Below are 12,500 nucleotides of genomic sequence, written 5' to 3' on the forward strand. Positions count from 1 at the left end.
CTGGTTCACCCTACACGGTCCGCTTCAGTCAGTTTTAACGCTCCTAAAATAAAACTCAGCGGGGTCAGGCATCATCTGTGGAGAACATGGATAGGTGACGTTTCACAGAGTGCTGGAGTAACTCAGCGGGTCAAGCTTGGAAACCCACCGAGTTATTCCAGAGGTAGACAAAAATGTTGGAGAAACTTTTCAGCGGGTGCAGCAGCATCTATGGAGCGAAGGAAATAGGTAACGTTTCGGGCCGAAACCCTTCTTCAGACTATTCCAGAGTTGTGCCGTTCAGTGTAAACTTTCGAACCCCCAGCTCTGAGCGCGCAGCGGACCTGAAAGGATGATGGTGTAGCGGACCGAACGTCCCGACTCAATAGGGCGAAGGTGCCGCGAATCGCGTATCCCTTACAGGTCCGCTGGTGGTTCATCCTATTGCGTCCGCACGGCAGCCTGCGTCCTTCCAGCAGCGAGCAGCGGTCAGTGGCCGCAGGCTGGTTGGAAGCAAAGTGTAAACTTTCCCCTGACGCTCACTCTGAAGCCAAGGGTTCCTCGACAAGAAAGATCACCCATTCCTTCTCTCTCCAGAGATGCTGCCTGACCCGCAGAGTTACTCTAGCTATTTGTGAGCTCCAGCACTCTGTGAAAGTCCAGACCACTTAAGTTACTCCGCTTCAGCATCCACCGTGTTTACCGCGGTCCCCTCCTAATGACCCGTGTCCTTCCGCGCTTCTCCCTGTCCAGTGCGCCCACTGTTCTGAAGTCGCATCGCCGCGCCTGCGGTCACTTTGCTTCCAACCAGCCTGCGGCCACTGACCTGCTGCTCGGGCGCAGGCTGCAGTGCGGACGCAATAGGATGGACCACCAGCGGACCTAGAAGGGATACGCGATTCGCGCCACCTTCGTCCTATTGAGTCGGATGCTCGGTCCGCTGTACCTTCATCCTTTCAGGTCCGCTGAGCGCTGAGAGTAGCCGCGCATCCCCCGATATTGAAGACCCGGGTTCGATCCCGACTGCGGGTGCTGTCTGTACGGAGTTTGCATGTTCTCCTCGGGATCTGCGTGCGTGCTCCGGTTTCTCCCACACTCCAAAGACGTACAGGTTTGTAGGTTAATTTGGATTTTGTAAATTGTAAATTGTTCCCAGTGTGTGTAAGATAAGAACTAGTGTGCGGGGATCGCTGGTCGGCGCGGACTGGGTGGAGCGCACTGCTTGGAAGGGCGCGGGCTGATCAACTCGGACCCGGCAGGGTGTGAGCCCGGGCGGACCTAAAAGTGAAAAACTGCGTGGCGGACCGAGTAGGATGAACCAGGACCGGCGTGGACGCGTGTCTCCCTCAGGTCCGTTTGAGTTCCACCCTGTGGGTCTGATCATGGGGGGGGACCCGGAACGACCACAAGCGGACCTGTAAGGGGTACGCGATTCGCGGCACATTCGTCCTATTGAGTCGGGCTACCCATTCATCCTACACGGTCCGCTTTAAGTCCTCTGCGCGCTCACTCATTAGGGGTGGAGGGAGAGAGGAGTCTACTATAGCTTCGGGGATTAGAGACTGAGTTCTCTGCCTGGATTAAAGGTTGATCTGTTTGCGGTTCAGACCACAGGCGGGCTGTTCAAAACACGAGGGCCTCTAATCTTCCTGAACCGAGAACACATCCTTAACTGGGAATGTTTGGGACAGACACAAAAAGCTGGAGTAACTCAGCGGATCAGACTGCACCAAACCCCAGTCTGTAGAAGGGCCTCGACCCGAAATGTCACCCACTCCTTCTCTCCAGAGATGCTAGCAGCTTGTCCCGCTGAGTTACTCCGGCATTTTGTGTCTGTCTTCGGTGTAAACCAGCATCTGCAGTTCCTTCCTACACATCCTTATTAACTTATACATTATATCCTGCTTGGATAGCGAATATATGGGAATATTGAACAAATTGAGTGTGTGGGAAGGAACTGCAGTTGCTGGTCAGACAGAGCGGAGGTGCAGAACCTGGCGGACTGGTGCACACATAACAACTTGTCACTAAAAACCTCCAAGGAGCTGATTATTGACTTCAGGAGGTCCCATAATGGAGAATACGCCCCAATCTCCATCTGTGTGGAGAGAGTGTCCAGCTTTAAGTTTCTGGGCACTCACAGTTCGGAGGACCTCACATGGTCCACCAACACCGCTGCGCTGGTCAAGAAGGCACAGCAACGACTGTTCTTCCTGAGAACAGACTGGTCTGTCCAACAGCTGCTGACAACCTTTTACCGCTGCACCACAGAGAGCATATTAACGTATGGCATCTCTGTGTGGTATCTCAGCTGGACGGAGACGGAGAGGAGAGCTCTTCAGCGCGTCGTCCACAGAGCGCAGACGATCATTGGGACACAGCTACCAGCCTTGGAGGGCATCTACCACACACGGTGCATCAGGAAGGCCGTCAGCATCCATAAAGACTCCTCACACCCTTGTAGCGGGCTGTTCGAACTACTTCCCTCCGGCAGACGTGACAAGGCCTTCTACGCCCGAACCTCCAGACTCAGGAACAGCTTCAATCCCAGAGCTATAGCGGCTCTGAACCGGCCCTGCTGAGTGCCCCGCATCCCCCCCTGGAGTCTCCCTCCGATGGTCACGTCACAAGGCTTATTTATTTATTTATTTTACTTTTCTTTGACATCGGTTGGAAGCTGCAAACTAAATCTCGTTGCACTGACAATAAAATATATTATTATTATTATTATCCAAGAAATCGCAGAGAGTTGCGGACAGTTGCAGCCCCAATGGTAGGAGGAGGAGAAACAGGTACAGGGGCTGCGGGAAGGATTGGCGAGTGTTTAAACGAGGGGGCTAGTATGGAGCCGGTGGGGCTGAATGGCCCAAATGGAGCGGGAGTGAGTGAGGGGGAACAGGAGCTCCATCTGCTGCCCGCCGGTGGAGTTGCAGCAGCCGGACTGTGCTCAGCTCTGCCCCCTGCAGCGCGAATGCGGCACTGCCTCTCCCCCATCTCCACCAGAGTCAATAGACAATAGGTGCAGGAGTAGAGGCCATTCGGCCCTTCGAGCCAGCACCGCCATTCAATGTGATCATGGCTGATCATAGTCATCGTCAAAGGTTATGGGGAGAAGACGGGCATCATTTCGCTCTCTCCATTTAGGCCATTCAGCCCATCGTGTCCAGGACAAGGGGCCACAGTTTAAGAATAAGGGGTTAGGCCATTTAGGACTGAGATAAGGAAAACCTTCTTCACCAAGGGAGTTGTGAATCACAGCATTTTAAGTTTCCCTTTTCCAGCTTCCTTCTCCCTACCATCAGCCTGAAGAAGGGTCTCGACCCGAAACATCACCTCATCCACGTTCTCATAGAAACAGAGAAAATAGGTGCAAGAGTAGAGGCCATTCGGCCCTTCGAGCCTGCCCCGCCATTCAATATGATCATGGCTGATCATCCAACTCAGTATCCCGTACCTGCCTTCTCTCCATACCCCCTGATCCCTTTAGCCACAAGGGCCACATCTAACTCCCTCTTAAATATAGCCAATGAACTGTGTGGCCTCAACTACCCTCTGTGGCAGAGAGTTCCACAGATTCACCACTCTCTGTGTGTTGAAAAAAAATGTTTTCCTCATCTCGGTCCTAAAGGATTTCCCCCTTATCCTTAAACTGTGTGGCCCCTTGTTCTGGACTTCCCCAACATCGGGAACAATCTTCCTGCATCCAGCCTGTCCAACCCTTTAAGAACCCTCTTAAATATAGCCAATGAACTGGCCTCAACTACCTTCTGTGGCAGAGAGTTCCACAGATTCACCACTCTCTCCACAGATGCTGTCTGACCACTTTCGTGTTACTCCAGCACTGTGTGAAAACTTTAGCAGAATAAGGGGTCGGCCATTTAGGACTGAGATGAGGAAAGACTTCTTCACCCAGAGAGTTGTGTGAATCTGTGGAATTCTCTGCCGCGGAAGGCAGTGGAGGCCGATTCACTGGACGTTTCATTGGATAATTCATTGTTTAAAGAGCCTGTCCCACTTTCCCGAATTATTCACGAATTCTCCCGAGTTTTCAAACTAGCAGAATGTTCGTAACAAGTCCGTCAAATCTGAGGAAGGACATTCTTGCCATAGAGGGAGTACAGAGAAGGTTCACCAGACTGATTCCTGGGATGGCAGGACTTTCATATGAAGAAAGACTGGATAGACTCGGCTTGTACTCGCTAGAATTTAGAAGATTGAGGGGGGATCTTATAGAAACTTACAAAATTCTTAAGGGTTTGGACAGGCTGGATGCAGGAAGATTGTTCCCGATGTTGGGGAAGTCCAGGACAAGGGGCCACACAGTTTAAGGATAAGGGGGAAATCTTTTAGGACCGAGATGAGAAAAACATTTTTTTTCACACACACAGAGAGTGGTGAATCTGTGGAATTCTCTGCCACAGAAGGTAGTTGAGGCCACACAGTTCATTGGCTATATTTAATAATAATAATAATAATAATAATAATGTTTATTTATATAGCACTTTTCAACAAAACCAGTATTTGAACCAAAGTGCTTTACAGAGATTGATTAAATTAATTGAACAGATCAATTACAATAAATCCATATTTAAGAGGGAGTTAGATGTGGCCCTTGTGGCTAAAGGGATCAGGGGGTATGGAGAGAAGGCAGGGATGGGATACTGAGTTGGATGATCAGCCATGATCATATCGAATGGCGAATGGTGCAGGCTCGAAGGGCCGAATGGCCTCTACTCCTGCACCTATTGTCTATGTTTCAGAAAATTCACTGGATGATAAGAGATAAGTTTTTTTTGGCCTTCCATCACAGCAATGTGATGGATGTTTATGTAAAATGTAAATTATGTTGTGTCTTGGGTCTATGTGTTTGTAATGTACGGCTGCAGAAACGGCATTTCGTTTGGACCTCAAGGGGTCCAAATGACAATTAAATTGACTATTGAATATTGACTATTGATGTTTTCAAGAGAGAGTTAGACTTAGTTATTCGGGGCTAACGGAGTCAGGGGGAGACGGCAGGAACGGGGAACTGATTGTGGATGATCAGCCGTGATCACATTGGATGGCCGGTGCTGGCTGGAGGGGCCGAATGGCCACAACTCCAGCAGAGGTCCAGCAGAGACTGCACTTCCTGAGGGTGCTCAGGAAGAACAACATCACTCAGAGACTGCTGCTGTCCTTTTATCGGTGCTCCATTGAGAGCATCCTAACATACTGTGTATGCGTGTGGTACACCAGCTGCACAGCGGCTCAGAGGAAAGCGCTCCAGAGGGCCATCGACAACGCCCAGAGGATTGTCGGCTGCCCTCTCCTTACCTTGGAGGTCTTACACAGTTCCCGCTGCACCAAAAAAATCCCAGAGTATCATAAAGGACATTTCCCACCCCGGACACTCCCTGTTTGAACTGTTGCCGTCAGGCAGACGGTACAGATCTACAATTTCGTTGTCTCTGTAATGCATTTCATTGTCTCTGTACTGTACACTGACAATGACAATAAATTGAATCATTTCATTTCATTTTTTCATTACAAGGACAAGGACAAACAGTCTTAAAAACAGTTTTTACCCCACTGCTATAAAAGCACTAAATGTAGCTGCCAAGGAACGCAGGGGCGATACAGACTAAGGGACTGTGGTACACTGTGAAATCGACAGAAGGATGGAGGGTTGGGTGTGTATGCGTGCTTTGTCCGTGATATTTATTTAGTTGTTTATCTTTAATATTTTACCGTGTATGTATCGTTAGCTTTTAGAAATGTTTGAACGGTGCACTGACTGGCTAACATTTTAAATTTTGTTGTACATGGTTCATGTTACAATGACAATAAAGAAACTATTCTGGAGAAACTCAGCGGGTGCAGCAGCATCTATGGAGCGAAGGAAATAGGCAACGTTTCGGGCCGAAACCCTTCTTCAGACTGATCAGGGGCGGGGGTGGGTGGGGACAAGAAAGGGAAAAGGAGGAGTAGCCGGAAGGCTGGGGGGTGGGAGGAGACAGCAGGGGGGCTGAGGAGGGGGAGGAGACAGCAAGGACTAACAAAATTGGGAGAATTCGATGTTCATGCCCCCAGGATGCAGACTCCCCAAACGGAATATGAGGTGCTGTTCCTCCAATTTCCGGTGCTGCTCGCTGTGGCCATGGAGGAGACCCAGGACAGAGAGGTCGGATTGGGAATGGTAGGGGGAGTTGAAGTGCTGAGCCACCGGGAGATCAGGTTGGTTAATGCGGACCGAGCGGAGGTGTTCGGCGAAACGATCGCCCAACCTCCGCTTGGTCTCACCGATATAGATCTGCTGACATCTAGCCGCTGCTCTAGATGCCAGCAGATCTATATCTCTGTATATAGATCTATATCTATATATATAGGCTGAGTTTCTCCAGCTTTTCTGTGTAACCTCCTGCACCTATTGTCCTGTCCTAGGATCTCTGACTAGAAGGTCTTTGCTGCTGGTCCTTGTGACGTCATCGACGCAGGTGGACTACAACGGACTACAACTCCCGGCGGCCCCCGCGGGCGGAGCGACGTCACATCCGGCGGCGTCACATCCGACGCCGGTGGACTACAACTCCAGGCGGACTACAACTCCCGGCGGCCCCCGCGGGGCGGAGCGACGTCACATCCGGCGGCGGGGGGAGGAGGAGGGAGGAGCCGCCGCCATTTTGCGGGGCGGGGATCTGCGGAGAGAGGGAAGGAGACAGAGAGAGAGAGAGAGAGAGAGAGGGAGCGCGGAGCCGGGAGGAGGAGGAGGAGGAGGAGGAGGAGCCGCCATGAATCCCGAATAGTGAGTGCGGGGCCGGGGCCGCGGCGTTTATATCTCTCCGCCGACGGATATTCAATTAAAGGGGAGGTTCCCTTAAAGGGGAGGTTCCTTAAAGGGGGCAGTGACAGTGACAGCTCTGCCAAAAAAAAAAAAATATTGCCCCTCCCATCCCCTTTAAACTTTGCCCCTCTCATCCCCTTTAAACTTTGCCCCTCTCATCCCCTTTAAACTTTGCCCCTCCCATCCCCTTTAAACTTTGCCCCTCTCATCCCCTTTAAACTTTGCCCCTCTCATCCCCTTTAAACTTTGCCCCTCTCATCCCCTTTAATCTTTGCCCCTCTCATCCCCTTTAAACTTTGCCCCTCTCATCCCCTTTAAACTTTGCCCCTCTCATCCCCTTTAATCTTTGCCCCTCTCATCCCCTTTAAACTTTGCCCCTCTCATCCCCTTTAAACTTTGCCCCTCTCATCCCCTTTAAACTTTGCCCCTCTCATCCCCTTTAAACTTTGCCCCTCTCATCCCCTTTAAACTTTGCCCCTCTCATCCCCTTTAAACTTTGCCCCTCTCATCCCCTTTAAACTGCCCTCTCCATCCCCTTGCCCCTGGCTCTCTCCCCTTTAAACTTTGCCCTCTCTCATGCCCCTCCCCCTTTAAACTTTGCCCCTCTCACCTTAAAGCAATGCTCTCTAGTATTTCAATTTTCCATCCTCGGAAAAAGATTCTGAGTGTTTAGTTTAAGGTGAGAGGGGCAAAGTTTTAAAAACTTGCATCCCACTTCTTTAAACTTTGCCCCTCTCATCCCCTTTGCCCCTCTCATCCCCTTTAAACTTTGCCCCTCTCATCCCCTTTAAACTTTGCCCCTCTCATCACTTTTAATCTTTGACCCTCTCCCCCCTCACACATTGAATCATTCCCCCTCCTTAAAGCTCTAACGTTGTTCTATTATGAAGCTCTATTATGTAAAATAATATGTGTGTTTCAGATTCAGATTCAATTTTAATTGTCATTGTCAGTGTACAGTACAGAGACAACGAAATGCATTTAGCATCTCCCTGGAAGAGCGACATAGCAAACGATTTGAATAAATAATAATAAGTGTCCGGGGGGGGGGGGGGTGGTGATTGGCAGTCACCTCGAGGTACGTGTTGAGTAGAGTGACAGCCGCCGGAAAGAAGCTGTTCCGTGAGCTTCTGGTTCGGCAACGGTCAGAGCTGTAGCGCCTGCCGGATGGTAGGAGGGTAAACAATCTTTGTCTATGGTTGGGGTGAGAGCAGTCATTGGCGATGCTGAACGCCCTCCGCAGACAACGCTTGCTTTGGACAGACTCAATGGAGGGGAGCGATCGAGGAACCGGTGATGCGTTGGGCAATTTTCACCACCCTCTGCAAATGCCTTCCGGTCGGAGACAGAGCAGTTGCCATACCATACTGTGATGCAGTTGGTAAGGATGCTCTCTGGATGGTGCAGCGGTAGAAGTTCACCAGGATCTGAGGAGACAGATGGACCTTCTTCAGTCTCCTCAGGAAGAAGAGACGCTGATGAGCCTTCTTTATTGACTTGGTTACGCACAAAATCAGAGTAGAAGTTTGTGGGTCCAAGAGAGGTCATCGGAGATGTTGACTCCCAGGAACCTGAAGCTAGAAACACGTTCCACCTCCGTCCCGTTAGTGTGGATGGGGGTGTGCGTTCCGCCTCTTGACTTCCTGTAGTCTACAATGAGCTCCTTGGTCTTCTTGGAGTTAAGGGCCTGGTTGTTGTCAGCGCACCATGCTGCGAAGTGCTGGACCTCCTCCCTGTAGGCTAGCTCATCGTTGTTGCTGATGAGGCCAATCACCCGTTGTATCATCTGCATACTTGATGATGGTGTTAGTACCATGTACAGGTGTGCAGTCATAGGTGAAGAGGGAGTAGAGGAGGGGGCACAGCACACAGCCCTGAGGAACGCCGGTGTTCAGGGTGAGGGTTGAAGAGGTGTGCTTGTCTAACCTCACAGACTGGGGTCTGTTGGTTAGAAAGTCCAGTATCCAGTTGCAGAGGGAGGGGTCGATGCCCAGGTTACCGAGTTTGGTGATCATTTTTGATGGAATAATGGTGTTGAATGTTGAGCTTAATCGCTGAACAGCATCCTAACCCCACATAAGTGTCTCTGTTGTCAAGGTGGGAGAGGGCGGAGTGAAGTGCCGTTGAGATGGCATCCTCCGTACTTCTGTTCTTGCGGTAGGCAAACTGATAGGGATCCAGTGTGGGGGGTAGGCAGCTTTTGAGGTGTGCCAGGACCAGCCTCTCGAAGCACTTGGTGATGATGGGGGTAAGTGCAACTGGGCGGAAGTCGTTGATGCTTGCCGCAGTGGAGTGTGTTGGCACTGGCACAATGGAGGTGGTTTTAAGGCACGTGGGGACAACTGCTTGGGCAAGTGACAGGTTCCCACATGTTCCTTTGTCTTTTGCAGTGACTACCTGTTCAAATTGTTGCTGATCGGAGATTCTGGGGTCGGGAAGTCTTGCCTGCTGCTTCGGTTTGCTGTGAGTATCGGTCGGCTCGACGTCCTGTGCTTGTCAGTCGGGGGGGGGCTCACTGTCCCCAGGGTCAGGAGCAGAATTAGGCCATTCGGCCCACCTAGTCCACTCCGCCATTCAATCACGGCTGATCTATCTCTCCCTCCTAGCCCCATTCTCCTGCCTTCTTCCCATAACCCCTGACACCCGCACTAATCAAGAATCTATCTATCTCCGCCTTAAAAATATCCACTGACTTGTGGCCTCCACAGCCGTCTGTATGGCAAAGAATTCCACAGATTCACCGCCCTCTGGCTAAAGAAATTCCTGCTCATCTCCTTCCTGAAGGAACGTCCTTTAATTCTGAGGCTGTGCCCTCTGGTCCTAGACTCTAGACTCTCCCACTAGTGGAAACATCCTCTCCACATCCACTTTTTACAGCAGGATCTGGATCGATTGGCCAGGTGGGTGGAGGAATGGTTGATGGAATTTAATACAGAGAAATGGGAGGTGTTGAATTTTGGGAAGTCTAACAAGGGCAGGGACCTACACAGTGAATGTCCGGGCTCTGGGGAGTGTTGTAGAGCAGAGGGATCTAGGAGTGCAGGTGCATGGTTCCTTGAAGGTGGAGTCACAGGTAGATACGGTGGTCAAGAAGGCCTTTGGCAAATTGGCCTTCATCAGTCAGAGTATTGAGTATTGAAGTTGGGAGGTCATGTTGCAGTTGTATAAGACGTTGGTGAGACCACATTTAGAGTATTGTGTTCAGTTCTGGGCACCATGTTATAGGAAAGCTGTTGTCAAGCTGGAAAGAGTTCGGAGAAGATTTACGAGGATGTTGCCAGGACTAGAGGGTGTGAGCTACAGGGAGAGGTTGAGCAGGCTGGGTCTCTTATAGAAACGTACAAAATTCTTAAGGGGTTGGACAGGCTAGATGCAGGAAGATTGCTCCCGATGTTAGGGAAGTCCAGGACAAGGGGTCACAGCTTAAGGATAAGGGGGAAATCCTTTAAAACCGAGATGAGAAGAACTTTTTTCACACAGAGAGTGGTGAATCTGTGGAACTCTCTGCCACAGAGGGTAGTTGAGGCCACACAGTTCATTGACTATATTTAAGAGGAAGTTAGATGTGGCCCTTGTGGCTAAAGGGATCAGGGGGTATGGAGAGAAGGCAGGTACGGGATACTGAGTTGGATGATCAGCCATGATCATATTGAATGGCGAATGGTGCAGGCTCGAAGGGCCGAATGGCCTCTACTCCTGCACCTAATTTCTATGTTTCTATGTTTCTATTCCCTGGAGCGCAGGAGGATGAGGGGAGTTCTTATAGAGGTGTACAAAATCATGAGAGGAATAGATCGGGCAGAGTCTCTTGCCCAGAGTAGGGGAATCGAGGACCAGTTTAAGGTGAAGGGGGAAAGATTTAATAGGAATCTGAGATTCAGATTCAGATTCAACTTTAATTGTCATTGTCAGTGTACAGTACAGAGACAACAAAATGCATTTAGCATCTCTCCCTGGAAGAGCAACATAGAATATGATTTCAATAAATGAATCTATTTACATGCATACAGTCATAGTGTTTTTCCTGTGGGAGGAGTGTCCAGGGGGGGGGGGGGGGGTGATTGGCAGTCACCGAGGTACAGTGTTGAGTAGACAGCCGCAGGGAAGAAGCTGTTCCTGGACCTGCTGGTCCGGCAACGGAGAGACCTGTAGCGCCTCCCGGATGATAGGGAGGGTAAACAGTCTTTTCCACACAGAGGGTGGTGGGTGTATGGAACGGGCTGCCAGAGGAGGTAGTTGAGGCTGGGACTATCAACAGTTAGACAGGCACAGGTTTGGAGGGATATGGATCAGGTGGGACTAGTGTAGCTGGGACATGTTGGGCCGAAGGGCCTGTTTCTGTGCTGTCCCACTCTGTGACCCTTCAGCAGTGATGATTCAGACAGCACCCTCACATAGAAACATAGAAATTAGGTGCAGGAGTAGAGGCCATTCGGCCCTTCGAGCCTGCACCGCCATTCAATATGATCATGGCTGATCATCCAACTCAGTATCCCGTACCTGCCTTCTCTCCATACCCTCTGATCCCCTTAGCCACAAGGGCCACATCTAACTCCCTCTTAAATATAGCCAATGAACTGGCCTCGACTACCCTCTGTGGCAGAGAGTTCCACAGATTCACCCACTCTGTGTGAAAAAAGTTCTTCTCATCTCGGTTTTAAAGGATTTCCCCCTTATCCTTAAGCTGTGACCCCTTGTCCTGGACTTCCCCAACATCGGGGAACAATCTTCCTGCATCTAGCCTGTCCAACCCCTTAAGAATTTTGTAAGTTTTCTATAAGATCCCCCTCTCAATCTCCTAAATTCTAGAGAGTATAAACCAAGTCTATCCAGTCTTTTCTTCATAAGACAGTCCTGACATCCCAGGAATCAGTCTGGTGAACCTTCTCTGCACTCCCTCTATGGCAATCCCTCTCACCCTCCTCTCTGTCTGTCTCTCTCTCTGTGTCCCCTGCAGGACGACACTTACACTGAGAGCTACATCAGCACCATCGGTGTCGACTTCAAGATCAGAACCATCGAGCTGGATGGCAAAACCATCAAGTTACAAATCGTGAGTATGGCAGAGAAAACGTGGGGAGCGGGGAGTGGGGAGAGGGGAGCCGGCATGGAAACAGTACACGGGTAGATTTTCACACTCCAGACTCACCTTTACATTCACCTCTCTCTCTGTCCCCCCCTCTCTCTCTCTCTGTCTCCCCTTCTCCTCCACCCTCTCTCCCTCTCTCTGTCACTCTCCCGCTCCCCCTCTCTCCCCCTCGCTCCCTCTGCCTCCCCATCTCTCACCCTCTCTCTGTCTCCTCTTCTCCTCCATCCTCTCTCTGTCACTCTCCTCCCGCTCTCTCTCACTCCCCCTCTCCTCGATCTCTGGAGGAACCAGTTTCTCTGAGTGCATGGTCAGAGGAAATTCTTTCCCTCCATCTCTCTCTCTCCTCTCTCTCCCCCCTCCCCCCAATCCCTCTCCCCCCCCTCCAATCCCCTCCTCTCTATACCCCCCACAGTGGGACACTGCAGGTCAGGAGCGTCCCCGCACCTCACCTCCCCTACTACTACCCCAGCGGGCCCACGGCATCATCATCGTGTACGACATCACCGACCAGTGAGGTGTGGGGGGTGGAGGGTGGGGGAGGTTGTGTCTGGGTGGGAGACCACAAACCCCCCCCACCCCCTCCCTCTCTCCAGCTCACGACCCATCGAC

General features: G+C 50.9%; 1 pseudogene; it reads left to right on the forward strand.

Annotated features, from left to right (window-relative positions):
* Positions 1–6,679: 6,679 nt before the first annotated feature.
* Positions 6,680–12,500, forward strand: part of LOC129715183 (ras-related protein Rab-1B-like) — a 7,983-nt pseudogene continuing 2,162 nt past the window's right edge.

This window comes from Leucoraja erinacea, unplaced genomic scaffold, assembly GCF_028641065.1.
Source record: "Leucoraja erinacea ecotype New England unplaced genomic scaffold, Leri_hhj_1 Leri_1050S, whole genome shotgun sequence".
NCBI classification, from domain to species: domain Eukaryota; kingdom Metazoa; phylum Chordata; class Chondrichthyes; order Rajiformes; family Rajidae; genus Leucoraja; species Leucoraja erinaceus.